The sequence below is a fragment of the Canis lupus genome, chromosome 12 (genome assembly GCF_003254725.2).
Source record: "Canis lupus dingo isolate Sandy chromosome 12, ASM325472v2, whole genome shotgun sequence".
NCBI lineage: Eukaryota > Metazoa > Chordata > Mammalia > Carnivora > Canidae > Canis > Canis lupus.
In genome coordinates this window covers 5848528-5865662 of record NC_064254.1, presented here as the reverse complement: position 1 = coordinate 5865662, position 17135 = coordinate 5848528, and the positions used below count along the sequence as shown (strand labels likewise).

The 17135-nt window shown below is 45.4% G+C and overlaps 1 protein-coding gene across 3 annotated transcripts in view; it reads right to left on the bottom strand.

The window, feature by feature from the left end:
* RAB44 (RAB44, member RAS oncogene family) overlaps positions 1 to 3313 on the bottom strand; it is a 36212-nt gene extending 32899 nt beyond the window's left edge. The window contains exon 1 of one of the 3 annotated variants that reach the window (XM_035698023.2): positions 3108 to 3313. The gene's annotated coding sequence lies outside the window, so the exon portion shown is untranslated. Of the gene's footprint in view, positions 1 to 467; positions 1361 to 3107 lie in introns of those variants that run through there. The other 2 variants (XM_025418596.3, XM_035698024.2) reach the window with 2 other exon arrangements.
* Between the last annotated feature and the right edge of the window lie 13822 nt (positions 3314 to 17135).

The window sequence follows — 17135 nt, the reverse complement described above, 5'->3', positions numbered from 1 at the left end:
CCCCCAAGCTATCCATGTGTCCTCATCTCTGTTAGATCTTTTGGCCATTATAGAGAAGAGCCCCACGCAGGATAGGTTCTGTTTTGAGTCGAGGGTGCGGACACACGGTTGTCCAGGATCTAGCTGTCTCATCTGTCTCTCCTGATAGTTCTCCAGCTCATTTCCTCATATCTCACCTTGGAGGTTGCTTCCTCCCTCTATCTCACCTGACCTCCAACAATCTTTTTTTTTTTTTTTTAATTTCTAAACACCATTTCCCTGCTCCTTGGACACATGCACCAGGGAATCAGTAGCTCTTACAGACTTGCACCCTGCTTCATCCCACTCTCTCCCACACCCTCATGGTCTGTCAAGTCTGCTGAACCACCTCCATTCCTAGAATATCAGATTCTTTCTCATTTTGCTCCCTTTGCCAAGCTTCCCCAACTCTCTTATCCTCCACCTAATGATGCCTCTTCCTCCCTCACCTTAGAGACTGCCTCCTCCGAGAAGCCTTCCCTGCAGCCATCTCCACACTTCAAGCAGCGTTCAATGCCCCCTGGACTGTGGCCCCGTGATGCTCTGGGCTCCCCCTATGGATGTCACTGTGCACTTTGGTCCACAGTGTTCCCAGCTCCTTAGCACACAGTAGGTGCTCATGTACGGGTTGTCCAATTCATTAATTGGAGTCTTCCCAACTATCACTGAAAGTCTTGGGTCAGTCAATTGATTAGGATTTTGATGGATGAAGATTTGTCTAGGTGAGACCCCAAGGAGTCTGGAAGATATCCAGTCTGGGCCTGCCCTGGGGGAATAAGCAAGGGGTACATAAAATTCCATTGGGTGCGAGGGCCTTGCTGGGCCCACGGGCAGGCAGCTTCCTGCAGGGCGTGGGACTGGAGCCAAGCTCTAAAGAAGGCAGGTGGGATTTAGAAGCAGTGAACGGCACGCACAAAGAAACATGAGCAGTGTGAGCCAGCAGGAACAAGAAGATTCTTCTGGGCTTTCTCTGCTGTGGTGGAAGGTCACAGACAGGCTGAACGGAGGGACGGTGGGCTCCTTCTAGGGTCCTGGCACCACTGGTCCAGCCTCCCTTCGGGCAAGTTCTCTGACACAGGCTGCATAGGACTTGAATAAGGCCATTCCTCAGCCTGCAGAGTTCCCCAGACTTTAAAGAGAAGTCAAGTGTCTCCTCTCTCTCTCTCCGCCAGCCTTTCTCTCTCTTTCTTCTTGTGTGGTTTATCTCTGCATTTGTTTCTCTCTGTCTTGCTGTCCCCATGGCTCTCTCTCGGGCCTGTCAAGTCTGTTTCAGATGCAGTTTAAAGCTCATAGGTGAAAACTGCAAAGCTGGGTCTAAGGGGCTTGCAGAAGCCAATTGTGCATATTTCTTCCAGTGGCATGGGATCAGCCACCAGGGGAGTATTTACACACGTGAACCAGCAAAGGCTACAAATGGGGGGGGGGGGGGATTCCATTTGAGCCTCATAAAAGCCGAGTACTGTACAGATACAATTTATTCCTAGTTGACCTGTGAGCAGGCCAAGAAAAGCTCTGAGATGCTGAGGCCTGCCCAAGCCATGACGCTTAGTAGAATAGGATCCCCCCAGGATCCCCCAGACCACTTCCTGGAGAGGTACCTCCTTGGTGGCCGAAGGCCCCTGTGTGGACCATAGATGCCACCATCTCTGTGTGGACCTGACAGAGAGTGTGTGGGACAAGGGCTTCGGGAGCAGGGCAGAGTGGGCCGGCTTTGCCTGTAGGTGTAACACTTGGAAACTCAAGGTGCACATGTACTTCCGTTGGAGACAACATACAGGAGGCAGCAAGATAAGATTCTCAGGGCAGAAGCTTCCAGAACTGAAACACTAAGCGAAGAGTTTACAATGATATGGGTGCCACATCACTGAGTCTGCTGGACTCCCACAAGTAAAGGAAACTAGAATCCTAAAATAAATTCTGGGGGCACCTGACTGGCTAAGTCGGTTAAGCATCTGCCTCCAGCTTGGGTCATGATCCAGGGTTCTAGGATCGAGCCCCATATCAGGCTCCCTGCTCAGTGGGGAGCCTGCTTCTTTCTCTCCCTCTGGCCCTCCCCTCCCCCTCATGGCCTTACAGCACACCCTAAAAACAGTCTGCACCTCTTTCACAGCCAAGCATGACCACCCAAAGATAGTAGGGGACATTCTCTGTCACTCCTTACCTGTGCGTACATGGGTGCTCACACACACACACACACACTCCCTCCTCAGCCAGCTCCCACCACTGACCACTCCCTCACGGGTCTGATAGGACATTCTTCACAGGTTGTTGGCATGTACGAAGGTTCCTGCCCATTCGGAGTCACTCAGAACAACACCCCTCACAGTCAGCCTGCAGGGGCACTCCTCCATCCTCTGCCACATTCCCCTCTCTGGAACATCCCTACTTCATACCCTAAACCGTTAGAAGCCCCTGGTGACCAGGAACACACATTGGCACCCTCAGCCCTCCCCTCTCTTCCCCACATTCCTCACCTGAGAAACCAGACAAAGTTGGAAGCCAAAGTTGAGAACAAATCGATCTTGCTCCCAGGAAACTACAGGAATCAGCTCCCCACTGTGCCATTGGGTTAGGGGAACAGACACTATAGGCTTTGGGTCAGGGCGTGGAGAGCCTTATAAGAAAAACAGGGTAGGGAACGGCTACCCTAGGGCTTCCCCCAATTCCTTCATTCTTTCTCCAAACGGGCAAAGAACTGGGTCTTCTCCTCACTCCATTCACGTCATTCAATAACTACCAGTAATAGTGATGGTCACAGAACCCAAATTGTAAGTTGGTGGGTCTGAGAGACTACCTAGTGCCTTGCTCTAGTCTACTTACCTCTCTCTTCCTCTCACAGACTCGAAGAGAGAAACCAGGCACCTGAGAAAACAGGTGACTTGCCCAAAATCACACGGCCACTTATGGTAGGCAATCTATCCCAGCCCCCTGCCCCAGCACCCTCACTGGACCATGCAGAGAGCTCCAAATTCTTGAGAAAAAAGGGCTCAGATCTTTGCGTCCTTGGAGCCAAATGGGGACCACTGCTCCTTCTCCCAACCCCAACCCCTCCAAAGAAAAAGAGCATTGTGACTCCAGGTGGCTCCCACCTCTCAAAGGCTCCCAGTCGTGCACACAGTCCTGGCCTCCTGGACTTGGCGCTGAGGCAACCGCTGCCCCCAGGAGCCCACGAGTTCTGGCACTGTTAACAGTCTTGTCTCTTGCTTAATCGCTCTTTCCGTTCCCCAGCGAGCCAATCTCCTGTGTTATCTATGGGACTTCCTGTAGAAGCAAGCACTGGTTGTCCTTTCATAATCTTGCCTGGTCCTCCTCAGGTCTCTCACCCTAAAATCGTAGAATTAGAGAGTGCTGGGAATGAGAGGGAGGTCTTTCTAAGCAGAAGCTCTGAAGGGGAAGACAGGTTGCTCAAGGTCACCCAGCTCTCAGTGGCAAGGCCAGAACCTGGAACTGAGTCTTCGGTTGCCAGCATGTTGCTATGCCTTGTCCCAACCAGAGTGTTGATGGGCACAGTTGTGGCTAAAGCTGGGTGTATGAACCATCCTGGAGTAACTGCACACCGTGCCTTCCCTCAGGTTCTCACCCTCAGGTGGTAAGGAATATCAGGGGAGGCCTTCATCCAAATTTTCTTTTAGATAAATAGTCTAACTTAATACCAAAATATACTGTAGGGCTACAACCAAAAAGAGTGTGATACCAGTGCATGAATATACAGGGATGAATGAATGGAACAGAATTGACAGGAACAGACTCAAGTACATATGGGAATTTAATGTATATTAAAAGTGGCATTTTACAGTGCAGTCCGGGTGGCTCAGCAGTTTAGCGCTGCCTTCAGCCCAGGGCCTGATCCTGGATACATGGGATCGAGTCCCATGTTGGGCTCCCTGCACGGAGCCTGCTTCTCCCTCTGCCTGTGTCTCTGCCTCTCTCGCTCTCTCTCTCTGTCTCTCATGAATAAATAAAATATTAAATAAATAAATAAAAGTGGCATTTTAAATCAGTGGATAAAAGATGGCTTATTCAATAAACGATTTGAAAAATGAGCTAGCTATCTGCAAAAGTGAAGCTGGAGATCTAACTCTAAAATAATTCCAGATGAGGGCGCCTCGCTGGCTCAGTCAGAAGAGAATGCAACTCTTGATCTTGGGGTTGTGATTTCGAGTCCCACATTGGGTGTAGAGATTGCTTAAAAATAAATAAAATCCCGGGTGCCTGGGTGGCTCAGTCAGTTTAGTGTCCAGCTCTTGATTTTGGCTCAGGTCATGATCTCAGGGGTTGTGAGATCCAGCCTCTTATCGGGCTCTGTGCTGAGCATGGAACCTGCTTGAGATTCTTTCTCTCCCTCTCCCTCTGCACTCCCCACTCATGTGCATGCTCTCTCTCTAAAATAAATAAATAAATAAATAAATAATAAATAAATAAATAAAATTTTTAGGAAATGTATTTTTAAATTAAATAAATGAAGTCTTTTTTAAAATAATAAAATAATTCCAGATGGATCAGAAGTTTCAACATTAAAAGATCATAAAGTTATAAGTTTAGGATTTGTTTCACAATAATGGAAGGGTGGGGGAACAGGTGGAGCATGTGAAATAAAGTCCTGGCCCTGTTCTGCTTACTGTTGAAGTTAATGAAGTTACTGTCCGCTCATTCTAGTCTCTCTACACTCTTGTGTATGTTAGAACAAATGCTGTAAGAAATCATGGGATGGGGTGCCTGGGTGGCTCAGCAGGATACTTGGGACTCTTGATTTCTGCTCATTCAACTAAGCCCCGCATCCCAGCTCCTCGCTCAGCAGAGAATCTGCTTTTCTCCTCCTCCTCCTCTCTTCTCTTCCTCCCCTGCTTATGTGCATGCTCTTTCTCTCTCTCTCTAAAAAACCAACCAACCAATCAATTAATCTTAAAAAAAGAAAATGAAAGGCAGAAAGAAATCATGGGATAGGAGTACCTGGGTGGCTCAGTCAGCTCAATATCTGACTCATAGTTTTAGGGCAGATCACGATCTCAGGGTGGTGAGATCAAGTCCTGAATCCTGCTCCACACTCAGTGGGGAGTCAGCTGGAGATCTCTCTTTCTCCATCTGGTCCTTCCTCTCTCTTCTCTCTCTCCAAGTAAGTAAATAAATCTTTTTTTTTTTTTTTAAGAAATCATGGGATAGTTTTTTATTTTAATTAAAAATTTTTAAAAGATTTTATTTATGGGACACCTGAGTGGCTCAGCAGTTGAGTGTTTGTCTGCCTTTGGCTCAAGGCATGATCCTGGGAACCGGAATCGAGTCTCACATCGGGCTCCCTGCAGGGAGCCTGCTTCTCCTTCTGCCTGTGCCTCTGTCTCTCTCTGTGTGTCTCTCATGAATAAATCAATAAAATCTTTTTGATTTATTCGTGAGAGACACACACAGAGAGAGAGGCAGAGGGAGAAGCAGGCTCCATGCAGGGAGCCTGACATGGGACTCGATCCTGGGTCTCCAGGATCATGCCCCAGCCAAAGTAGTGCTAAACTGCTGAGCCATGCAGGCTTCCCAAATAAAATCTCTTTAAAAAAGATTTTATTTATTTATTTGACAGAGAGAGAGCACAAGTAAGTGGACAGGCAGGCAGAAGCAGGCTCTTTCTTCTCTGCTAATCAGAATGCCCAATGCCGGGCTCGATCCCAAGACCCTGGGATCATGACCTGAGCCGAAAGCAGCCGCTTAACCAACTGAGCCACCTAAGTGCCCCAGGAGAGTTTTTAAAATAATCTTGGAGCAAGTAAGCCATTTCAGGCTTATTACAAATCATTAGAAGCCATAAAAAAAAAATTTGACACATTCAACTATATAGAAGTTTCCAAATAAAAAATAAATGACTGAAGATCCTCCCAGGTGGCACAGTCGGTTAAGCATCAACTCTTGGTTTCAGGGCAGCCCTGGTGGATCAGTGGTTTGGCACCACCTTCAGCCCAGGGCGTGATCCTGGAAACCCAGGATCGAGTCCCACATCAGGCTCCCTGCATGGAGCCTGCTTCTCGCTCTGCCTGTGTCTATGCCTCTCTCTCTCTTTGTGTGTGTGTCTCTCATGGATAAATAAATAAAATCTTTAAAAAAAAATCTTGGTTTCAGCTCAGGTCATGATCTCATGGTGGTGGAATCAAGCCTCACATCTAACTCTGTGCTCAGTGTAGAATCTGCTTGAGAGTCTCTCCTTCTGTTATGCCCCTCCCACTCGTGCTCTCTCTCTCAAATAAATAAATCTTTAAAAATAAATAAAAAATAAATAACTGAGTGACAAAAATAAAGGTCACCAGTGACAAGCCAAAAGGCAAACAAACAATGAAAAATATTCTCATATCACAGAAAACAAGTTCATTTCCTCCATAGATCATGAGTTCCTCATAGATCAATGAAAAAGCAACAATGCATTAGAAAAATTGGCACTATATAAATAGGTGGCTCATGGGAAAAAAGCATCAATGGCTTTTCAACATGTGAAAAAGTTTTATCCTCATTTATAATAAAAGCAATAAAAAAACTACAATGTGATATTTTTAAGTTTTCCAACTGTTAGAACAAAAAATTATTGATGGTGTGGTGTGTTGTAAAGGATGTAGGAAAACATTTTCACATGTTGTGAGTAAGAACGTGAATTGGTACAGTTTTCCTGAAAAGCAATGTGGTGATATCTGTCAACATTAAAAAGGAAAGAGCTTTTTACTCAGCAATTTCACTGCTAGTCATTTGTCCTGTAGGTGATGCCCCAAATGTCGATACGACAGGATTTCATTACAGCATTGTTGATAGAAGCAAAAGACTGGAAACAATTGAAATTTCCATCAACGGGGACCTGGTTAAAGAAGCTCAAATATGCCCATATAGGACCCACCCTGTGGTTGTGAAGAAAATGAGGAGAAAGATACAGGTGGACGGGTGTGAAGATCTTCAAAATATATTGTTGAATTTAAAAAGCAAGGTTCAGGGGCGCCTGGCTGGCTTGCTCAGTCAAGCATCAGGTTCTTGGTTTCGGTTTAGGTCATGATCTCATGGGCCACAGAATAGGGTACAACGGGCCCCGCGCTTGGTGGGGAATCTGCTTGAGATTCTTTCCCTCTGCCTCTCCTCCCACTCATTCTCTCTCTTAAACAAATAAATAAAATCTTAAAAAAAAAAAAAAAAAGCTAGGTACAAAACAGTGAGTCCAGTATGTTTTGCATGAAGAAAAAGTGTGTGGATAAAATTTATGCTCTATAAATACATGTGCTTTCATATATGGCTGTAAATGCACCAAATATTTCTGACAGGACATATGGGAAACTGGTAGCAGTTGGCTGGAGAGAAGGAGGGAAATTTATATTCCACTGCTTTTTTTGTACCATTTTTATACATTATCTGCTCAAAAATAAATTTATTATTCAGAGAGAGAATGATACGGGAAATGTGCTAAAATGGTCACATACAGAGACTATTGGTGAAGGGTATATGGGAATTACCTTACTATTTTTGCAACTTTTCTGTGTGTCTGAAACTATTTCAAAACCAAAAGTTTTGAAATTGGGGATTCCTCGGTGGCTCAGTGGTTGAGCATCTGCCTTTGGCTCAGGTCATGGTCCCGGGGCCCTGAGATCGAGTACTACATTGGGCTCCCTGCGGGGAGCCTGCTTCTGCCCATGTCTCTGCCTCTTTCTCTGTGTCTCTCTTGAATAAAAAAATAAAATCTTTGAAAAAAAGTTTTGAGGGTAGCCCGGGTGGCTCAGAGGTTTAGCGCTGCCTTTGGCCCAGGGCGTGATCCTAGAGACCCGGGATCGAGTCCCACGTCGGGCTCCCTGCATGAAGCCTGCTTCTCCCTCTGCCTGTGTCTCTGTCTCTGTCTCTGTCTCTGTGTGTCTCTCATGAATAAATAAATAAATAAATAAAATATTTTTAAAAATAAATAAAGTTTTGAAACTGAATTATTTAATTTCTAAATAAACATATATTCTCCCAACAAACCATCCCTTTTTATCCCATTTTCACAACTGAGGAAATTGATACTCAGAGTTTCTATAGCTTTATTGAACTAAATAAGGCATTCGTTGTTTTTATCCCAAAATATTTTTTGAGCACCTAATATGCACCAAACACTGTGCTAGGCACTAAGAATACAAAACTAGGGGATCCCTGGGTGGCGCAGCGGTTTAGCGCCTGCCTTTGGCCCAGGGCGCGATCCTGGAGACCCGGGATCGAATCCCACGTCGGGCTCCCGGTGCATGGAGCCTGCTTCTCCCTCTGCCTGTGTCTCTGCCTCTCTCTCTCTCTGTGTGACTATCATAAATAAATAAAAATTTTAAAAAAAGAATACAAAACTAAGAGAAAAAAACATATGCCATATAATGTTTGGTAACAATAAGTGCTATGAAGAAAAGTAAAGCGGAGCGAATGGATAAAATGGTGAGAAGCATACTTTATATGAGGTGTTTGGGGGAGGCCTGTCTGAGGTGGTATTGGAAGAGACCTTATGAGGAAGAAGATTTAGAAGAAGAATGTGAAGAGGGGGAACAGTGAATGCAAAGGCCCTGAGGTAGGAACACATTTTGTGTACACAAGGAACAGTGAGGAAACCTGTGTGGCTAGACCTGTGTGGAGGGAAGAGTAGAGAAGATAAGGTCGGGAATAACAGAAAGGAGAACTTATAGGCCACGTAAGGATCTGGGTTCTTAGTGTAAGTGAGGTGGAAGCCATTTGGAGGGTGACATGATCCTTCATTGTGGATAGCAGACTGTACAAGGCAAACACAGAAACAAGGAGACCAGGAAGGGGGCTGTTAGGATAATTCAGACAAGAAGAGATAGTTTGGACCAGGAAAACAGTGGTGGAGGTGATGGTGAGAGAACTCTGGATATATATCGTTGGGGGGTAGGGGGGTTAGATTTTTTTTTTTTTTAATTTGAGAGAGAGACCAGAGAGAGGAAGAGAGAGAACATGAGCTGGGAAGAGGGGCAGAGGGAGAGGAAGAAGCAGACACCCCCCACCACTACCACCAATGAGCAAGGGGCCAGACTTGGGGCTTGATCACAGAACCCTGGGATCATGACCTGAGCCAAAGGCAGTTGGTTAACCGACTGAGCCACCCAGGTGCCCCCCATTTTTTCTTTTTAAGCAGGTGCCACACCCAGCATGTAGCCCAACACAGGACTTGAACTCACAACCCTGAAATCAAGACCTGAGCTGAGATCAAGAGTCAGACGCTTAACCAACCTAACCAACTGAGCCACCCAGACACCTCTGGATATATTTTGAAAGCAGGGTCAACCCAATTCGCTGCTGGATGGGGCAACTGCCACAAATCCAAGGCCTTTTTCTCTGCAGTGAGGGAATCTCTCCATTTCCCTGGGAAGCAGAGTGAAGTTGGAACTTTCAGACCCAGCCCCCAGGATCTCAAAGCATCCTCAGTCCATTTGCCCCACATCCCCATGACCCACCTCCCAGTCATGGAGATAAAAGGGGCACGGAGAAGGCCCGGCTGGTCCCAGGACCCCCTGCCAGAGCCCAAGTGGTCAGAGCCCAGCCTGTCAGGCCTGGCCGCCCCGTGCAGCAGCCCCAGGAGGGAACCTGCCTGCAAGCCAGCTGGCCAGAGGCTGGAGCCAAGTGCTGAGATAAAAGTTAGAGCCAGGCCTTTTTGGAAACAGCAGAGCTTATTTTAAAATACGGCGTCACTGGACTTAAAAACACTGAGCTCAGAAACTACATTTTCCAAAAACTGAGTGGATGAACGGAGATCCAAGATGGTGAGACTGTTTTATGAATGGGAAAGTTTCACATTCACTGTTTTTCAATCCCCCAAAGATGCTTGAATTCAGTTCAAGGTTTAGTAAATCCTGAAGCAAAATACTCTCCGTCCTGAGGTGCAGTGTCGAGAGCTGGGCTCCCAGCCTCCAGCTGTTGCCTCCCAACTATCTCTGGAAAGAACATGTAGGCAGCCGGCTATTCCCTGCAGGGAACCCCGGCCAGGGAGCTTGGTGCAAATTCGCATTTATACAGCACACTTTACATATGATTGAGAAAACCCCAAAATTACTTCAGAGACAGAGGAGGGGCACAGGGGAGACTGCTGGCAGGCCTCCCCAGAATTGTCACGATGGTAGAAGTCCAGGGTTCAAGGAGCAGGCCACATGACCTGAGGTATCCGCGTGAATATCCTGGCTCCCCACCTGAGTGCTCTCAGGCGAGTGACTTAAGGGCTTATTGCCTCAGTTTATCTCCTGTAAAACACAGGCAAAGGCAATGCCCAACTCCTAGGTCTGTTATTAGGATTAAATGCTATAAACCCGCATAAAGCATTTGGAACTGCGTTAGGCAGATGATCATCAGTGTTAGCTGTTGTTATTTTTGCGGCTGTTAAAAGAAGGGGACTGAGAGAGTCTCCAACTTGTCCATCCTGCCAATTCGCAGATAGCCCTGTTCACATGCCAAACTGATTGTCAAGCCATGAGGGGCAGCAACCCGGGACCAGAAGCAGGGATGGGTGGGGTGGGGTTTGAAAGATGAATACTGGGGTCAGGAAGGAAATACAAGCCATAGGGAATAATTCATTCATTCAACAAATATTATTGACCACCTACTAGGTGTTGGGTACTTTTTTTTTAAGATTTTATTTATTCATGAGAGACACACAGAGAGAGAGGCAGAGACTCAGGCAGAGGGAGAAGCAGGCTCCACTCAGGGAACCTACGTGGGACTCGATCCTGGGTCTCCGGGATCACGCCTTAGGCTGAAGGCGGTGCTAAACCCTTAGCCACCCGGGCTGCCCTGTGTTGGGTACTTTTTTAGGTCCTGGGACACAGCCGCAAACAAAACAGGCAAAGACTTCCCCTCATGGAGCTCACATTTCTGTGGGCTGGTGGGAGAGGGTAAAGCCACAGTGATTTTTTTTTTAAGATTTAATTTATTTATTCATGAGAGATACAGAGAGAGACAGAGACACAGGCAGAGGGAGAAGGAGACTCCCTGCGGAGAGCCCCATGTGGGACTCGATCCCACGACCCCAGGATCATGCCCTGAGCCAAAGGCAGACGCTCAACCATTGAGCTACCCGTGCATCAATATTTTCCAGAATACAAAATATTTTTAAAGTGTATTGGTTGATCTAGAGATAGCTCTTTCCCAAATATTTACCACATTGGTAAAATAGTAAAAATAAGTAAAATAAATTTTTCAAGTAGAAAAAAGTTCAATTCTTTCCCTTTAGTTGCCAATATTTTTTAAAAAGATTTTATTTATTTATTCATGAGAAACAGAGACACAGGCAGAGGAAGAAGCTGGCTCCTCGCAGGGAGCCTGATACGGGACTTGATTCCCAGACCTGGTACCAAAAATGACAGAAAGCAGTATGGGCTTCTGAAAATGGATCCCTTGCCAATGTGATGACAAGGGGGACCGGACTGCTGGCAATGAACAAGGTATTGACAGCCCGTGACAGGCTGTGACTACACAAGGACCAACACTCAGCTGTGCGGAGGTGGATTGGGGTGAGGAACAGGTGGGATTCCAGGGCAACACGGACTTATACCGTAGATCTAACGCTGGAAAGACGGGGGGGGGGGGGGGGGGGGTGGCGGTGAGGAGTGTGACCTTGGCTTGCTTTGGTTAACTGCCCTAGAGGTCTCGAAGAAAACGAATGACAGGCTTGACTTAGAGCATGTTGTGGGAGACAGGAGAACCCCATAAGAGCATTCTAAATGGCCCTCATCTGGGTTGATAATCAGCCCCAGGATTTCATCATAAAGGTGGTGGTGCTACGGGGGGGCTCAGTGCATGGCCCCAGCCAGCAGGAAAAGTTGGGAGAGGGGTGCTGAGATATGTGGATGGATGCCCTCAGGAACCTGTACCCCATGTCCCCTAAGCTCCCCAGGCCTGCAGAAGCACCCTCTAGAGGAGGTTTTCTATCACTACCTGAAGCCCACACGAAGGATTCACCTGAGGTGAATGTTTACCTTCCCCAAGATCCATTCCACCTCCCCTCATGGCTTCTAGACCAGAGGCAGCAAACATCTTCTTCAAGGACATGAGAGTAAATAGTTTAGGTCTGTGGGCCACATGGTCTGTGTCACAACTACTCAATTCGGACTTTGCACTCCTTAATATAATAGAGCAAAACCAGCCATAGACAATAGGTAAACAAATGGGCATGTCTGCTTTCCCATAAAACTTTATACAAAACAGGTAGCTAGGCCACAGAGTTTTGGTTTGCTGGCCCCTTCTCTAGATGAATCATTGGGGTCAAGTCTCAACATTGCCCAACCAGGAAAGTACAGGTTACCAAAAAAGCTACAGTCTGGCTAATAAGTATGGGTATGACTAGGGAAACACCCATGGGAGATCTCAAGGACCAGTGCTGGGAGAGATGAGGAATACAGACTAGATAAAGAGAGTTTGTATGGAAGTCTCTCTCTTAACTCAGGACTGAACATCCTAGTGAGGCCCCCTACCCTGGACCTGTCATCCCCAGGAGGGCCCAGAAGGCCCTCCCTTCTCAAAGCAATAAAGGATGTACCAGTGAGAGGAGCTCAGAGCTGGCTGGGAGATACTATCATGAAATGACATGGCCACTGTCAACGCAAGGGACACACTATGATCCAAGAGGAGCAGAGGCCTCAGACAGCCACTTAATCATCAGAGGCAAGGTAGACACAAGGCCTGACCGGGTCAGCAGAGCCCTTTGACAGTGGCATTTCTAAAGCTAAGAGAGAGGAGCATTGAATAGGACATGGCTTGACTGAACCACTGCTGGTCAAGGGGGGTGAGCAAAAGCTGATGCCAGCTGCCACCATAGAAAAATCACAATTTCTCACCCAGCTGCCAAATTTGAGCCAGTTCTCAGACTCAGACTCACTGATTGAAGAAAAAACCCCATAATGTCACTGTAAGTATACTAAATAAATACTTCCTCAACTCTTCCCTTCAAAGTGCCCTCTGGCTATTTAGCAGAAGAGCTGTGCAGTGTGGAACAGATCTGTTGAGGTCTATTTGATACAGAGTCTGAGCTTACCCCAGTACCAGCCGACCCAAAATACCATTATAGGCTCCTTTTAGAGGAGGAGGACATGCAAGGCTGGGTGATAATGGAGTCCTGGCCAGGTTCATCTCAGAGTCCAGTGGGCCTATGGACCTACTCTGTGGTTATCTCCCAGCCCCTGAGTGCAAATTGGGATGGATATATTTAGCTGTTGCCAGAACCCTCACTGATCGGTTTCCTTATCTGTGGAATAAGAGCCATTATGGAAAGAAGGATGAAGTGGAAGTCTCTGCTATCATCCTACTAGTCAAGCAGTAAATCAGAAGCACTACCACAAGCCAGGTGGATATGCAGACATTAGTGTTACACTCAAGACCTAGAGTATGCAAAGTAGTCCCCATCAGATCCCCATTCCATCCACCTCAAATGAAACATGGCAATTGATGGCTATCTACACAGTAGCTCTAATTGCAGCCATTACATCAGATATGGTGCCTTTGCTATAGAATAGTCTACGTGGGTTCTGACTGTAAGACACTAATAATATGGCCAGTGCATTCTTCCCAATTCATTTCAGGAAAGGGGATTTTAAAAAAAGGGGTCATGTTCACATTCCTTTTTTTTTTTTTTTAAATGTGGCATTCCCTCTTTTTTTTTTTTTATAAATTTTTATTTATTTATGATAGTCACACACAGATAGAGAGAGAGAGGCAGAGACACAGGCAGAGGGAGAAGCAGGATCCATGCACCGGGAGCCCGACGTGGGATTCGATCCCAGGTCTCCAGGATCGCGCCCTGGGCCAAAGGCAGGCACCAAACCGCTGCGCCACCCAGAGATCCCATGTTCACATTCCTTACAAAAATTCAGAGACCTGTCATGTTACAGTTTAAGTGGTCAAATGAACAGAGACATGCTGGGCCATTCCCTCTTGAAGAAAAGACAAGCCATTGTAATGTGGACATGCTCCCCCTATAGAGAGGCACAGGATGGGTGAGCTTATTTGGACTTTGGAGGCCTATATTAACTCTCCAGCAAATTTACTAGATGATGTGGGGAGCTGCCATGTTTGAGTGGAGTCTAGGACAAAAGACAAATCTGTGACAGGTCCATGCTATAGAACAAGCACTCAGGACATATGAGTCAGTGTATCCCATGGTACTAGAAATATCCATAGGATATTACTCACATATTATATGTGAAGTCTCTGAAAAGCCCCAGTGCGGGCTGAGCTCCAACTGGGAGCCCTAGGGTTCTAGAGCAAAGCCATGCCCCTGTACAGCAGACAATTATCCAACATTTGAAAAGTAGTTCTTGGGGATCCCTGGGTGGCGCAGTGGTTTAGCGCCTGCCTTTGGCCCCAGGCGCGGCCCTGGAGACCTGGGATCAAATCCCACATCGGGCTCCCGGTTCATGGAGCCTGCTTCTCCCTCTGCCTATGTCTCTGCCTCTCTCTCTCTCTCTCTGTGACTATCATAAAAAAATAAAATAATAAAATAAAATTAAAAAAAAAAAAGAAAAGTAGTTCTTGGTCAAACTGCAGTCAGAAGCAAATAAATGATTATTGTTTTAAGCCACTAAAGTCTTGGAGTGGTTAATTATAAACAGATAATCAGAAGATACATGTAAAGTACTCTGTTCTTTTATTTTTTCAAATTTTTATTTAAATTCTAATTAGTTAACATATAGTGTAAAATTGGCTTCAGGAGTAGAATTTAGTGATTCATCACTTAACATATAATACCCAGTGCTGGGACACCTGGGTGTCTCAGCTGTTGAACATCTGCCTTCGGCTTGGGGCATGATCTCGGGGTTCCAGGATTGAGTCCCACATCGGGCTCCCCCACAGGGAGCCTGCTTCTCCCTCTGCCTATGTCTCTGCCTCTCTCTCTCTGTGTCTCATGAATAAATGAATAAAATCTTAAAAAAAAAAAAAAAAAAACACACAACTCCCAGGGCTCATCATGACAAATGCCTTCTTTAATACCCATCATCCAATTTACCCATCCCCCTACCCTCCTCACTCCAGCAACCCAAAGTTTATTCTCTCTCTTTTTAAGACCTATTTATTTATATTAGAGAGAGAGAGAAAAAGCGTGCACTAGCACCCATGACTGAGGGGAGGGGTGGGGGAGAGGGAGAGATTCTCCACTACTGGAGTGCACTCCTGAGTGCAGAGTGATGCTGGGCTTGGTCTCACAACTCTGAGATCATGACCTGAGCCGAAATCAAGACACTTAACCTAAGACTGACCCACCCAGGTGCTCCTCAGTTTGTTCTCTTAATTATAGAGTCTTTTATAGTTTGCCTGCCTCTCTGTTTTTATCTTATTTTATTTTTCCTTCCTTTCCCCTATGTTCATTTTCATTTCTTAAATTCCATATATGAGTGAAATCATATGGTATTTGTCCTTCTTTGACTTATTTTGCTTAGCATAATACCCTCTAGTTCTATTCACATTGTTGCAAATGGCAAGATTTCATTCTTTTTCATTAGCTGAGTAATATTCCATTACATATATATATATGTACATAAACATATATACACCACATATTCTTTATCCATTCATCTGTTGATGGACATTTGGGCTCTCTCCATAGTTTGGCTATTGTTGATAAGGCTACTATAAACATTGGATTGTATGTATCCCTTCAAATCTGTATTTTTGTATCCTTTGGATAAATACTTAGTAGTGCAACTGCTGGATCATAGGGTAGCTCTATTTTTAACTTTTAAGGAGCCTCCACACTGTTTTCCACAGTAGCTGTACCAGTTTGCATTCCCACCAACAGTGTAGGAGGGTCCCCCTTTCTCCACATCACCAACAGCGTGATGTTTCTTGTGTTGTTAATTTTTAGCCATTCTGACAGGTGTGAGGTGACATCTCATCATGGTTTAAATTCGTATTTCCCTGATGATGAGTGGTGTTGAGCATCTTTTTTGTGTGTCTGTTGGCCATCTGGATGTCTTCTTTGAAAAAAATGTCTTCTGCCTCTTTCTTAACTGGATTATCTGGTTTTTGGGAGTTGAGTTTGATAAGTTCCTTATGGGTTTTGGATACTATACCTTTGTCAGATATGTCATTTGCAAATATCTTCTCCCATCCCATAGGCTGCCTTTTGGTTTTGTTGATTGTTTCCTTCACTCTGCAGAAGCTTTTTATTTTAATAAAGTCCCAATAGTTCATTTTTGCTTTTGTTTCTCTTGCCTCTGGAGACATGTCTAGCAAGAAGTTGCCATGGTCAAGGTCAGAGGTTGCTGCCTGTGTTCTCCTCTAGGATTTTGATGGTTTCCTATCTCACATTTAGGTCTTTCATTCATTTTGAGTTTATTTTTCTATTGGTGTAAGAAAATGGCCCAGTTTCATTCTTCTGCATGTGGTTGTCCAGTTTTCCCAACACCATTTGTTGAAGAGACGGTCTCTTCTTTTTTTCCTTTGAATATGCTTTCCTGCTTTGTCGCAGAGGAGTTGACCATAGAGCTGTGGGTCACTTTGTTCTACAGTACTCTACTATAGAAAGCTACCACAATTTACATATATATCCTTGTTATGGGCTTTTGGGTTGTTTCCAGTTTGGGTCTGTCAAGACTGCTATGAACATGGTTTCTGGTGGAAATATGTACTGATTTCTCTTGAGAACAAACTTAGGAATGGAATTCCTGTGTCACGGGGCAGGCATGAGGCGAGCCATCTTTGGAAGGTATCATCAAACAGTTTTCTAAAGTAGTTGAGATATTTTATACTTCTGCCTGCAAGGTGTAAGAGTTCCGGTTGTTCCCTATGCTTGCCCACACTTGGCAAGGTCAGCTTTTTTCCTTATAGTCACTCTATTATAAGGGTGCAGTTTATCTTATTGTGGTTTTAACGTGCATTTCCCCAATGAGTAATGATTTGCATGTCCCTGGTGACTAACAACATATTCTTTACTAAAAAGAGGCCACACAATGAACCAAAATATTGATCCTGGTGGGCAATCTTTGCAGAGGTGTGATGTTTATTGTTTTGGGTTTTGTCGTCTTTTGCCTCATTGTCTTTGTTAAGCTCTCGGCATTTTTTAACTTTAAATGCCTAATTGCTAAAATTGTAAAAACGACCCACATAATCTTCCACCTACTTGTGCTTACAAATGGTGAGGCATATTGATCACAATA